A 14435-nucleotide genomic window follows, 5' to 3' on the forward strand; every position below is an offset into this window, starting at 1 on the left:
GACAATGCCTTTGGGTGAGAAGATTTACTCTAGTGGCCAAATTACAGTTAAGAAATTTGTTTGGAGGTTATGAAATTAGAGGAATGGGAATTGAATATTAACAGATATTTCTTTGCAGCAAAGAGAGCTAAATAATTTACCCTTTGTCCCCTTATCCTCTGGGACTTTTCTGTTATAATAAAGAGAAACATTGCCCAGATTGTTTTCACCCTACCATTCCTTTCTATAGATTGTTTAAAATTATTGTAACATACTGTAATTAAATCATCCTTTATAAATTGTTGCTTTCAAAGATTATGGTATATTTCAGATTCGTCTTACCATGCGTTCATTTTGATGACTTTTAGTATTTAGAGTAAAGTATTTACTTGAAAATAAGATAGGTTATGATGAATTATAGTTATTATGTGTTCTTACTTTGCTTCATTTCAGAAACTGCCATACTTACGGTTCTGTCCTATTCTGGGGGCTTGCTGGTATTTTTTCCCCTGTAACCTATTGAATGATAGACTTCCTAAGATGGAATTTTTATTTTATATTTTATTTCAGTGGTTTACAAATATCAGTAGTTCAGCATTTTTGCTGTCGATCTCCATATATGTTACACTCTTTTATGAAAACTAAGTTCTTGATGGTTCTGCATTGTAAAGTTCTTTCATAATTCAGTTCATGGGCTAAAAGACAACACAAATCCTTCAGTCAAGTAAAAATCCTACAAAAGACTTTTTAAAAATAGAATAGAGTTACTCTGGGAAAAACACAGGGATTAGGTTGCTGACCCACAGCACAGTCAAAAATCGAGAACTCCTGACGGCTCTTAAACTTGTAACAGCCTACAATTGCTTGGAAGCCCCACTGATAGCATAATAGTCAATTAACACACATTTTGTATGTTACATGTATTAAATACTGTATTCCTACAAGAAATCTAAAGAAAATGTTAAACCCTAAAGGGAAAACACACATCTAGTGTATTGTAATTTTAAAAAATCCATGTATTTCAAACATTGTTTGAAACAATTCAAAGGAGTTCAAACATTGTTCTCAAGGGTCAATTATATATAGCATGTGGAGGGAATCTCTTTTGCCTTCATTTTTGTTACTCCTATTATGCCATGCATGATATTTTCATAAAAATGAATGTGCATTTCCATTGTTAATTACCATGTCAACATCCAGTTTGTGAGATGTAGGTCCTTCTAAGGAAATGGAATCAATGGATTCAATAACTCCAGTTGTTTTCCTGGACATGTTATTCAAGTCCATTATTTTAAAATTAAACTAAAATTATAAATTCAGGAAAATAACTGAAGATCCAGCATTATAAATAGGCGGTTGTCCAGTATTGTCCAAATACACTTTATGTTTTGAGTGATATGTGGTTTAGGGATGGATGAGATCATTTGCCTAAGTCTACTAAGTAATTAAAATGAACTCACTCTGGGTGCCTGGGTGGCTCAGTCCAATGAGCTTCGTTTTTTAAACTTTTTTTGTTTTTATTTCTGAGAGAGAGAGAGAGAGCGCAAGAGCGAGTGAGCAGGGGAGGGTCAGAGAGAGAGAGAGAGAGATACAGAATGTGAAGCAGGCTCCAGGCTCTGAGCTAGCTGTCAACACAGAGCCTGACGTGGGGCTCGGACCCACAGACCGTGAGGTCATGACCTGAGCCGAAGTTGGACGCTTAACTGACTGAGCCACCCAGGTGCCCCAGAGTCCGTTGAGCTTCTGACTCTTGATTTTAGCTCAGGTCATGATCTCCATGGTTTGTGGGATGGAATCCCACATCAGGCTCTGCTCTGGTAGCACGAAGCCTGCTTGAGATTCTCTTTCCCTCTCTCTCTGCCCCTACCTTATGCATGGGACTCACTCTCTCTCACTCTCTCTCTCTCTCTCTCTGTAAAAATAAACACATGTTAAAAACAGTAAAATATTAAAAATCCATTCACCTTTAACAACGTGTATTGAGACATGTCCATTGTGCGTGCACTAAAAATGTAACTATTTCATGTATATTTTCCTAGAAAAAATGAGAAAGGTTTACTATATTAGTTTGAGCTTATTTGGATAAGAGCATCCATGAAGTGCATGGAAATGTTACCATGAGTATAACATAACAGAATACTTATGAAACTCTCCTCCAAAAGCCTATGTATCCTAATAGGATAGCTATAAGGAAATGGGCAATAGACAAGACTGTTTATTCCTTTTTAAAAAGGATGCACATCAATGTGGAGATGTCACGCACTTAAATGAACAATGAAAGATTAAAAAGTTTGGGATAGTGGTGTTTAGATCACTCACAGCAAGTCCTGTTTCATCAGGCGGCTCCTAGCATGCCTTGGAATATGTATCAGCAGCCTTCGATATTGACTAGACAAGGACAAGTTCCTACTCAATGGAAAACTGATAGCTGATTAAAGTCCGAGTCGATCTCTCCTTAAAGGAGGAGTACAATGTAATTCCAATACTAGAATTCGGTGCACTACAATGGGCTTCATAATGCAATATTATTAAAGACTTGGCGGTCATTTTTAACCTGACGCACAATTGGTCTCTATTTCGTTTTAGGCAAGGTTACCTCGGTTTTGTGCTTCTGTGGTTTCATGATCTATATTTGAGCTTCAATTACAGAGCACATCAGTACTGTTTATGTCAAAGCCCCCATTACTTTGTTTGCTGAAGTGTAAAATAATTTTCATTCTGAGCCAGACCAAGTCCTACCTAATTTCCAGCTGGCCCTGGAAAAAAAATGAAGTCCTTTAAGGGTGTTAAATACTACTTTTAGGATGGGGATTTTAATGAAGTGATAACTAATCATTAAATAGTTATGACAACTACATTCTGCCTGAATTGCTAGGAAGACCAGATAAATGTAGTAATCACAAATTGATGTTTGAATTAGATGTGTAAACAACCTTATTAATCTTCCCCTAAGCTCTCCTGAAATCATGCTGAGAAAATCTTGACTAACCCTCTATACTTACGCAGTGACAAGGTGTGAAAACAAGTAATTATTTTAAAGAAATATTCCTTAATTATATCTTCACATAGATTGTAAGTGTAATTTATTTCTAACAGTTTTAGGCAGGGCAGTGATGGTAGAATATATTTGAAACTTACCTAAGCCTTAAGCATTTAATTATTGAAATGAATACAGGTCAGATAGAAATATTTTCAAGGGTTAATCACATTAAGCATATAAAACTCTAACCCTAAAACCTAACTATTGCCACTTTTGGAGACCTAAAAATCTATAATAGGAATGTAAAATAATGCAGTAAAAGAATAACCCTGCTCAAATAATTCAGATTTATTCTATAACTTATTTAGTAAGTTTACTAATGGAAGAAACCAAAATTGCAAACCAATGGAAACCAATAGGGTTATATCAATAGATGCGGAAAAAAGTATTTAATAAACATTGATAGAAATTCATAAAACCACTCAAAATATAAGGATATTTTTGACCCAGTTAATATGTATTCTAAAGTAATATGTATTTTTGCCTAGCTAAAAGCATCTCTATTTATATAAAATGGTTTGACAAATGCAATATGATATAGACCTTAAAGTATCAGTAGTAGAATGATCAGAAAACTCACCATATGTAATTTAATAAGAGGCTTCAGTAAAATAGGTCAATAAAAAAGTAAACAAAATGCCTTAGTATAAGCACTCATTTGGAAATGATAAAAATCAGCTCATAACAATATCAGATATGTATGAATTAACAAAATCTGCAAAGAGCATGTGCATTTTTTTTTTCTAATGTTTTTTTTTATTTATTTCTAGGAGAGAGAGAGAGAGAGAGAGCGTGAGCAAGGGAGGGTCAGANAAAATCTGCAAAGAGCATGTGCATTTCTTTTTTTTTCCTAATGTTTTTTTTTTTATTTATTTCTAGGAGAGAGAGAGAGAGAGAGAGAGATAGCGTGAGCAAGGGAGNACCCAGGCGCCCCGAGCATGTGCATTTCTTAGGAAACTTAGATAATGAAAAGCAAAGGTGAAGAAACCGACCTACTTTTAGTGGAAAAACTAAAGTTTATACTTAAGTCTATGCATCCCAAACTGACCTTTAGTATGACAGTTTTATTAAAGAGGAGACAGGAATTCTTGGGTAACTGGTAACTTCTGATTAAATCTAATCATACTACATATTCCTTGCCCATCCCCCCCTCAACCTCCATCCAAAGGAAAGATGGACTATCTAAATAGTTGACAATAAAGGGTTGGCAGTTTAGGGGGCAAATTTAGTTGGATGCACTTTTTAAACACAATTTACTATGATAATTTCCAACGAATTAACTTAGAGTAAATATGTAAATAAGTAAAATTGATATCTCTTACATGAAAAAATCTAAATGTAAAACTGCTAGGAGAAATCTAAAAGAAAGATAAAACTACATAGGGGTACCTGGGTGGCTCAGTCAGTTAAGAGTTAGACTTTGGCTCAGGTTACCATCTCATGGTTCATGAGTTCAAGCCCTGCATCATGCTCTCTGCTGTGAGCACAGAACTCGCTTCAGACCCTCTCTTCCTCCCCTGCTTGCATGCTCTGTGTATTTACAGATTGTAAATCTGTATTTATATATACAGTTTTGTAGATCTATTAGAATAATTAATTTCCATATAATACCTGAATTTGATTTTAATAGAACAAACTGAGGTACCAAGGAGAACTATATTGACTGTATCTATTACTTATTTATATTAGGGAACAGGGAGTTTAAAAAACAAAACCTCTATAGGTATGTTTCTCATTCAATTTTGGCAGGAATTCTCTGCTGTGGGGTGCCAATCAAAATCATTTGCTGGGATGCTTAGGTGGTCAAGAGTCCAATTGTTGATTTCAGCTTGTGTCATGATCTCAAGATTTATGTGTTTGAGACTTGCATTGGGCTCTGTGCTGACAGCGCGGAGCCTGCTTGGGATTCTTTCTCCCTCCGTCTCCTTTCATACCGTCTCTCTCTCTCAAACTTAAAAAAAAAAATCATTTGCTGCCTGGCTAGCTAGAATTTCTGTAAGAGAGTAGAGATGGTCCAACATATCAGAGGAAAGTGAACAAACCTAGAGGGATTTGCTGTTCAGTCTAGAATTTAGACTGCAGAATAATGATTTGATCTCAGTAGACAAACTGTTTATTTCCTACCTTTTAAACTATACCTCACCAAATAATCTTATGGTAATAGATACCAAAGAGCAAGGTAAAGCTATTTCCCATCTGCATTTTTGCTTGAGAGACTGTGCAATTAAAACAGCTATGTATATGTATGACAGTCAAACATTCATTGTATTCATGTCAACCATCAAACATTACAGGTGGATTAAACCACCAACCTGAAAGGTAGACTGGGGAAATTGAGTGTACAAGATTCCTCTTTCCTATATGTTCTCCTTGTAGTTAGAGGAAAATTGCAAAAAGAAAAAAAATCCTAATCAGGAATAAGCCGTGATCACAAGAAATTTCTAAAAGAAATCTGATACATATAATAAAGCCTGGTTATAAGAAGATAGAGCTGTGAAGAGCAGTCCCTGTGATGTAGGGAAGAAAGCATCTCGATACTAGCTCGTGAAAACTCCTATTTTACATCATTCTCTTGTATACTGTAGAAGGATTCTCAACTGTGACTGTATATTAGCATCTTACAGTGCTTAAAAATCTCTGCCATCCAGGCCATGGCAGAGAACAATTAAAATAGAATCTCTGGGGGTGGATGGATCCCAGGCAGGAATATTGTAAAATCTCCCCCAGAGATTAACTACACGTAGCCAATGTTGAAAACCAGTGCCTTAATGAAATATCAGTAGTCGAAGAGTTATTTCACAGAATGGAGGTTGTGCATAAAAATACCTATGGGGTCCTGATAGTCAAACGAATGAAGCTGGCCAGGTTTCTTATAATAGTGTCTTCAGTGAATTTATTTCCAAGCAAACACTATGCTTACATATTCCATATGTTAGGAATCATTTGTACTTGTACTAAATTTTGTTTTCTTTCTTAAAACACATGGCCATTTGGGGCTAGGTTTTGTTTGCCTAAATTTGACAGAGTCTTGGCACAAGAAATACTTTCTACTTGATGTATGAAAATGTAGTGCTAGGGTGATAATAAAGGACAATTAACATTGGTAGGCTACACTAATGGCTACTCTTCAACCTTGGCCTACAGTTACCCTCCAGGAACGCAGACCCAGTCATTTTCATGTTTTTGGATGTTTCAGATAAAGACAGATTTAGACTGGCATGTGAAATCCTTCAATATTTAAGCATTGGCAATTAGATTTGTAAGGGAGTCCATGTATATCAACATTATAAGCCAAAGAACACATCTGTGGGCTTTTTCTGCTCACAGATTAAATTTGGCTGGCTGAGTGGTAATTCATAATCTTGACTCTAAGGTCAATTTATTGAGGCCCCATGATCAATTGAACCTTACTACATGATTTAAGAAAGAATCTGTCATTGGCTATAAAAAATATGGTGGAGATTCAGTTACAAAAAATGTTTGGTCTCAAAAAGTCAAAGTGCTATAGTTAAGGCACAGCATCAGAGTTAGTTTACTGGCCACATAGATTTGATGGTCATGTGATGGTCCTTCATTAATGACCTTAGAGAGTAATCATAAATCACCTCTTACCAGGGGCTGGCCATGTTCCATAGACTCTGGAAGGGTTGTAAGGTTAGAAGATGGGGATTGTAGGACCAAATGAACCACCATATGTTGAGTCTGAGTCCTTGGAACAGATGTTCATATTGACCCATATGTGGTGTCTCATTGTAGAAACCATGTGTGCCTCCTGTTAGTTTCATGATCTAAACACCTCACTTAATCTTCTCTATGTACCTTTGCACCAGGTTGGGTTTTAGGAAGAATTTGGGGAAAAAATATGTTCTTCTTTGGCTGGTTAGATGAAAGATAGAATGTTCTATCTAGAGAGCAGTGGTTCTCAAACTTCAGTGGGCCTCAGCCTCCCCTAGAGAATTTGTTAACACAGCTTGCTGGACCCACCCAGAGAGCTTCTGATGAGTAGGTGTGAAATGGGACCTGAGAATTCACATTTCTGACAAGTTCTCAGGTAATGCTGTAGCACTGGGAATCACATTTCAGATCCTCAGTTCTTGGATCTGTAATTCTCATTTTCCCACAGACCTGTTTTTGTACCTTTTGTCTCTGAGTTAGTGGGATGTGGTACTCTGTATTTCTTAGGGTGTTTCTTAGAATAAAATAAATGCTGAATAAACACTACAAGGTAGGATGCCTGGGTGACTCAGTTGGTTAAGCATCCGACCTCAGCTCAGGTCATGATATCATGGTTATTGAGTTTGAGCCCTGCATTGGGCTCTGTGCTGGCAGCTAGCTCAGAGCCTAGAGCCTGCTTAGGATTCTTTGTCTCCCTCTCTCTCTGACCCCACCCCCCCTTGCCGACTTATGCTCTGTTTCTCAAAAACAGACGTTTAAAAAAAAAGCCACAAGGTACTTCATAGGGCTAGCACTAATCTTTGGGTTCTATTAACCAACAATTTTAGGAGCCCCTTGAGATTCATTTTGTGAAAACTCTTCATGGCGGTGGAGGCTGTTGCTGCACTTACCCAATTTCCTGGCATGTTGGCAGGGGTGGTGGCTATTGAACCCAGAGCCCATACCTCGTAGTCCAAACACATATGTGCTTGGATTGTCTGGTTGAAAGTTTGGTTTCTCTTTTCCTTGTCTTTATATGTATGATATTATTCTCAAAGATAGTTGAATCATCCTGGGAGAGGTTCATGATTTCCTTGTTGTTATGATGATAGTTACATTTGTCAGGCATGGTCCCAGTTGTTGAACTCTCTGGAAGTCAGAATAGTCAGGTGGAAAGTAGTAGCATATTCAATTCAGCCAGATAATATTTCTGTATTGTTTTCCTGGAGGGATAGTATGTGTATTAATATCATTTGGAACGAATCTCAACAGGCCAGTGGTCCTCACCTGTGGGTAAGACCTTAGAAAATAGTTGGCATGTTCAGGAAGCCAGATGTCTGGGTCCCACCCTAGACTAGTTAAATCTAATGTTCTGGGTGGAGTCCCAGTACTGTTGTATTTTAAAATCTTCCCTAGTCAGTGGTCCTCACATTTTGGCCTACAGCAGAATCACCAGGAAAGCATGTTGGAGATTGCTGCCTCTGCCTCCTAGAGTTTGATTGAGTAGGTTGTGTTGGGAGCCCCAAACATACGCATTTCTAGTAAGTTCTCCTGTGAAACCGATGATGCTAGTTGTAGGACCAAGCTTCGAAGACCACGATCCTTGATGATTACAGTGTACAACTCCAGACATGAATGCTGCGGACACTTGTTGCCTTTTTCTTGGAGCATCATTTTGCTACTTCCTTAACCTTTGCTTGCCTGGCAGTTGAAACCCTAAATCCACTGTGAACCTTTGTTTATAGACGAAGATATTTTGGGAAGTTGTACTATTACTTATACTGGAGCCCTTTAAACCACATGGCAACTTAATTTTGTGCAAACAAAACTATATTATTTGTATGAAAATTTGTCACTCTGAATTTGACTCACTTCTAGCTGTGTCAGTCAGCTTCAAAGAGCTCTATCTTTACTGATAATTTTCACTGTTTTTCCTGTAATTTTATTTACCAGACCCTTACGTTGTAGAAAAATAGCAACCTCTGCGTCAGCAGACCTGAAATAAATTAGATCTATGTGGGCAGTTTTCTGTGTTACACTCCCCTGGCATGATGAATTCAGTCATTGTTTTCTGAGGCTTGCCATTCCAGGAAAGGTTATTTTTACCAAAGTGGCTAAGGATCATTTTCCAGCTCAGTGAATCTTAGTAGTTTCCAAATCTCGGAAGTTGGCTTTTCTCTGCTCCTGCAATATTCTGTATGTAGTTTAATTACAATGAAAACCTTTATAGTATGTACATACATTGGTTTCCTCAGTGTACCACACATCATACCTCCCTTGCTACTGTAGAGAGAAGAGTTGCAAGGGCTTCCCAGACAAATCTGTATTATTACTAGCTCAGTAGGTTTGGGCAAAGGACTTGCTCTCTCCTACCTTCCGTTTTCTTACCTATACAAGGTGAGAATAATCCCTGTGTCACAAGAATGTTCTAAGGGCCTTTTTGTGGGCATGGTGGGGTCTCAGAAGTTCTTAGAATCCTAAATGTGGGGAAAAGATACCAAGACCAAGACCAATAGTAGAGCTTGACGCAAGCCACAGAATGGAACCAAATGTAACGATGAGATATAACCCATGTAACTCTAACCTGTCTGTAGATTTGCTTCATGTCTACCTTACCCATATACCACTTGACCATTGCCTCAAGAAAGAACATTGCAGGCCAGGCCCCTATTAAAAAAAAAAAATCACGTGTAACTGCTGGCCCAATTTTTAGTACTGTATTTCCTATTTATATGGAGGCATGATGTGCCTATTAGGCACTATTTTCAGTGTGGGGTCTTGGGAATAGTTCATTTTAAGCTTAATTATAAATGGAACTGATTTAATTAAAGGATTACCTTCATAATAAAAGCAAGGTTGGATTTCTTTGAAGTCTTGTAAATCTTAATTCTAATTATCATGTGGCTGATGCCTTGTGAGACCATGCTTGTTTACAGTTTAAATCAGTCGTTGCAATGCTGACTACTTGTTATGCTGTACAAATGGGGCTTTGGGAACTCGCCCCTCCTTTGAATGAGGTGGGCACACACAGCCGGTTAGTGCTGGTTTTTTACAGCCAGCACTCGTTTCGGAAGAAAAAAAGTCCAGATGAAAAACAAAACCGAAACCACACCTGGAGAACTCGGATTACTCTTTTATCTTGGTGTGTTTCTTTAACAAGGCTACCATACAGCTATAAAACCTAATTCCATAGCTGTGTGGACAACTTATTCACAGTAGAGTAAGTACAATTTGTTGCATCAATTTTGTGTGCAGTTGCTTTAAGTTAGGCATTTTCTACCTCGGTCCTTAAGATGTGTGTGTCTCAGTGTTCACAGGAGTGTTTCTCTGTGTGTTTTGTATAGGTCTGAGAGGAGGACGGTTTTTGTTTATAACTCAGGAAAGCCTTGAATAATCTATGCAATATAATGAATATAAAGCATAGTTGAATTTTCCTAAAGCATTTCTGTTAAAACCCCATTGAAAAGTACCCATGGGGGTGCCTGAGTGGCCCAGTCGGTTGAGCTTCTGACTTTGGCTCAGGTCATGATCTTGAAGTTCATGGGTTCTAGCCCTGCTTCGGGCTCTGCTTTGTGCTGATAGCTCAGAGCCTGTAGCCTGCTTTGGATTGTGTCTCCCACCCTCCCCCTCCCTCCTCATGCTTGCTATCTTTCTCTCAAAAGACATTAAACATTTTAAAAAAAGGAAAAAAGTAGTAAAATTGCCTAAACACCTCTGTATTTTACCTTGTCTTTAACGTCTTGGTAATGGAATTTAATTTGCTGTACTTTTTATATTTTAATAAGCTAATGAAACTAGCTCTTTAATTTTGCCCAACTCTAGGTAGAGATGAGTTTTCTCCTATACAGTTGGATATTCTTCTCCTCTTCTCACTGATGAGCTGTGAGAGTGCCAAGAAATGTATGGAATTATGGCTACCAGTATGAGGACAGTCTTCTTGTCCACTCTCCTTTCTTGCCAGTTCTCCTCTGTCTTGGTATTAAGTATTTTGCTTCTCTTCTATCAGTGTTCAAATCTTGCCTCTAGGAAAATATGGTAGTCTGTTAGAATTTGTACCATATGATATAGATATGCAGAAATCTGACTTTGTTTCCAGTAATTGCACTCAGTTTAGTTATACGTTCTCATGTCTGTTGACAATGGAGGAAACATAAGCTTTATCTTTTTCAAAATAATTCATTTTCTTTATACAACTGAGAGTCTCCTATAAAGTAACCAGTACAGGATCGTGTACATTCTGCTGCCCTCCTTCGCTTTCCTTCTCTCTCAGGAAAGAGGATGGGGAAGTGGGGTGAGACGGGGTACTCTGGGTATACTCTGGGTCCCCTCTGGCCCAGGTGGGTGAGGACACTAGAGTTACATAGCCTCTGCTAGTGTCTTTGGAGTCTGTGATAGCCCCAGGTCTCAAAGTTCAGGAGCTTTATACACCTCTTTTCATATCTCTGTGACCACCAGATAGTCTCCTCTTAGCGTCCCACATATCAGCGAGAGCACAGACTGCTCGACTTTTAGGTTTCTCTTTAGTCAATCTGGCGTGTCTCCGTGGCATAAGCAGCATCTTAATGCTAGCTCTCTGCCTGTACAATCTCTTTAACCTGCAGTACCACTTATAAAGGGTTTTTCTAAAAAGATTTTGTGGTATTCGGCAATAAATAAATAATAAACAAACAAACTATTGAGGCTATACCAAAATAAAAAGGTTTTGGACAGCAGAGGAAATGACCAAAAAATAAAATGCTGAATGGAATATACTTGCAAATGTTATATTCAGTAAAGGATTAATATCCAAAATATATCAAGAACTACTACAATTGAACACCAAAGTTAGAGTAATCTGATTAAAAATGAGTGCTGGCGAACAGATGTATGATTAGTGGTGTTGAGCATCTTTTTCATCAGGGAAATGCAAATCAAAACCACAACGAGCTACCCCCTCACACCTGTCCAAATGGCTTGTGTCCAAAAGAGAAGAAATAATAAAAGTTAGTGAGGATGTGAAGAGGGGATCCTCATGCACTGTTGGTGGTCAAACCACTGTGAAAACTAGTATGTAAGTTCCTCAAAAACATTATAAAGGAGAAATACCATATGATCCAGTAATTCTATGAGGTACTGACCCAAAAAATATGAAATACTAATTTGTAAAGATCTATGCACCCCTATATTTATTACAGCATATTTACAATAGCCAAGATATGGAAGCAACCCAGTGACCCTTAACAGATGAAAGGATTAAAAAAAAAGTGCTACATAGCTACAGAAGCGGCATCTCACAGCTCAGCACAAAGAGCAGCGCAAAATCAAAAACACCTGGATATGTATTCAAAGTGCATGTGTCTTGACCAAAAGTCTTCAAGTAAACTTTATTGTCAGAATTGTGAGGATTATGCAAAATAGAACTACTTTTCGTAATGGGGAAGAAGATGTGGTGTATACACATAGACACACAGACGCAGACAAACACACACACACACAAACCCAATGGGATGTTACTCTGCTGTAAAAAAAAAAAAAAAAATTCTTGCCATTTGCCATAACGTGGAAGGGACCTAGAGAGTATTACAGTAAGTGAAATGAGTCAAAGACAAATACCATAAGATTTTATTTACGTGAAATGCAAAACAAAACAAATGAATAAACAAAAAACGGCAATGAATGTAAACAACAAACTGGTGATAGTTTAGGGAGGGGATTGAGGAAACGTGGAAAATAGGAGAAGGCGATTAAGAAGTACAGACACCAATAAAAGCAAAAATGACCTATTGGGACCTCATTGAGATAAAAAGCTTCTGTGCTACAAAGGAAACAATCAACAAAACTAAAAGGCAACTGACAGAATGGGAGAAGATATTTGCAAATGACATATTAGATAAAGGGTTAGCATCCAAAATCTATAAAGAACTTCCCAAATGCAACACCCAAGAAACAAAAATCTAGTGAAGAAATGGGCAGAAGACATGAATAGACACTTTTCCAGGGAAAATCTCCAGATGGCCAACAGACAAATGAAAAGATGATCAACGTCATTCATCATCAGGGAAATACAAATCAAAACCACATTGAGATACCACTTCACACTGGTCAGAATGGCTAAAATTAACTCAGGAAACAACAGATGTTTGTGAGGATGTGGAGAAATGGGAATCCCCCTGTACCGCTGGTGGAGTGCAAACTAGTGCAGCTGCTCTGGCAAACAGTGTCGAGGTTCCTCAAAAAATTAAAAATAGAATTACCCCATGACCCAGCAATAGCAGTACTAGGAATTTATCCAAAGAACACAGGAATGCTGATTCATAGGGGCATATGTACCTCAGTGTTTATAGCAGCACTTTCAACAATAGCCAAATTATGGAAAGAGCCCAAATGTCCATCAACTGATGAATGGATAAAGATGTGATTTATACATACAATGGAATACTACTTGGCAATGAGAAAAAATGAAATCTTGCCATTTGCAACATCATGGATGGAACTGGAGGGTATTATGATAGGTGAAGTAAGTCAGAAAGAGACAGATATCATAGGTTTTCACTCATACGGGGAATTTGAAGAACTTAACAGAAGACCGTGGGGAAAGGGAAGGGACAAACATAGTTTCAAACAGAGAGCGAGGGAAACCATAAAATCCTCTTAAATACAGAGAACAAACTGAGGGTTGATGCGGGGAGGGAGAGGGGAAGACTGGTAATGGGCATTGAGGAGGGCACTTGTTGGGATGAGCACTGGGTGTTGTATATAAGCAATGAATCATGGGAATCTACTCCTGAAGCCTAAAGCACACTATATACACTGTTAGCTGACTTGACAATAAATTATATTTTTCTAAAAAATCTTAAAGTACAGACTTCAGCTATAAAATAAGTCACAGGGATGAAAAGTACAATGTAGAGAATATCATCATTATTGTAATAACATATGGTGATGAATGGGGACTACACTTACGTGGTGAACGTTGTAAGGGATGGGAGTGTCAAATAACTGTGTGCACCTGAAATTAATATAACCTTGTATGGTAAGTCAAGTATTTTTCACCTCTTTATTCAGGTTTATTCCTATGTATTTTATGCTTTCTGGTACAATTGTAAATGGGATTGATTCCCTGATATCTCTTTCTGTTGCTTCATTATTGGTCTACAGAAATACAACCGATTTCTGTACTTTGAGTTTATATCCTGGGACTTTGCTGAATTCATGTATCTACCTCTTTTTTGTTGGAGTCTTCTGTATATTCCATATAGAATATCATGTCATCTGTGAAGAGAGATAGTTTGACTACTTTGCCAATTTTGGATGCCTTTTGTTTCCTTTTGTTGTCTGATTGATGAGGCTAGGACTTCCAACACTATGTTAAACAGCAGTGGTGAGAGTGGACATCCCTGTCGTGTTCCTGATGTTGGGGAAATCTCTGTCTTTCCCCAATGAGGATGATATTAGTGGTGGACCTTTCAAATATGGCTTTTATGATGCTAAGGTATGTTCCTTTTATGCCGACTTCCTTAAGGGTTTTTATTAAGAATCCTTGCTTTATTTTGTCAAATGCTTTTTCTGCATCAATTGACAGGATCATATGGTTCTTACCCTTTCTTCTATTAATGTGATGTATCAAGTTGATTGATTTGCAGATATTGAACCAGCTCTGCAGCCAAGGAGTGAATCCCACTTGATCATGGTGAATAATTCTTTTCATGTACTATTGAATACGATTTGTCAGTATCTTGCTGAGAATTTTTGCATCCGTGTTCATCAAGGATAGTGGGTTGTA

The sequence above is a fragment of the Crocuta crocuta genome, unplaced genomic scaffold (genome assembly GCF_008692635.1).
Source record: "Crocuta crocuta isolate KB4526 unplaced genomic scaffold, BGI_CrCroc_1.0 scaffold41, whole genome shotgun sequence".
Lineage (NCBI taxonomy): Eukaryota > Metazoa > Chordata > Mammalia > Carnivora > Hyaenidae > Crocuta > Crocuta crocuta.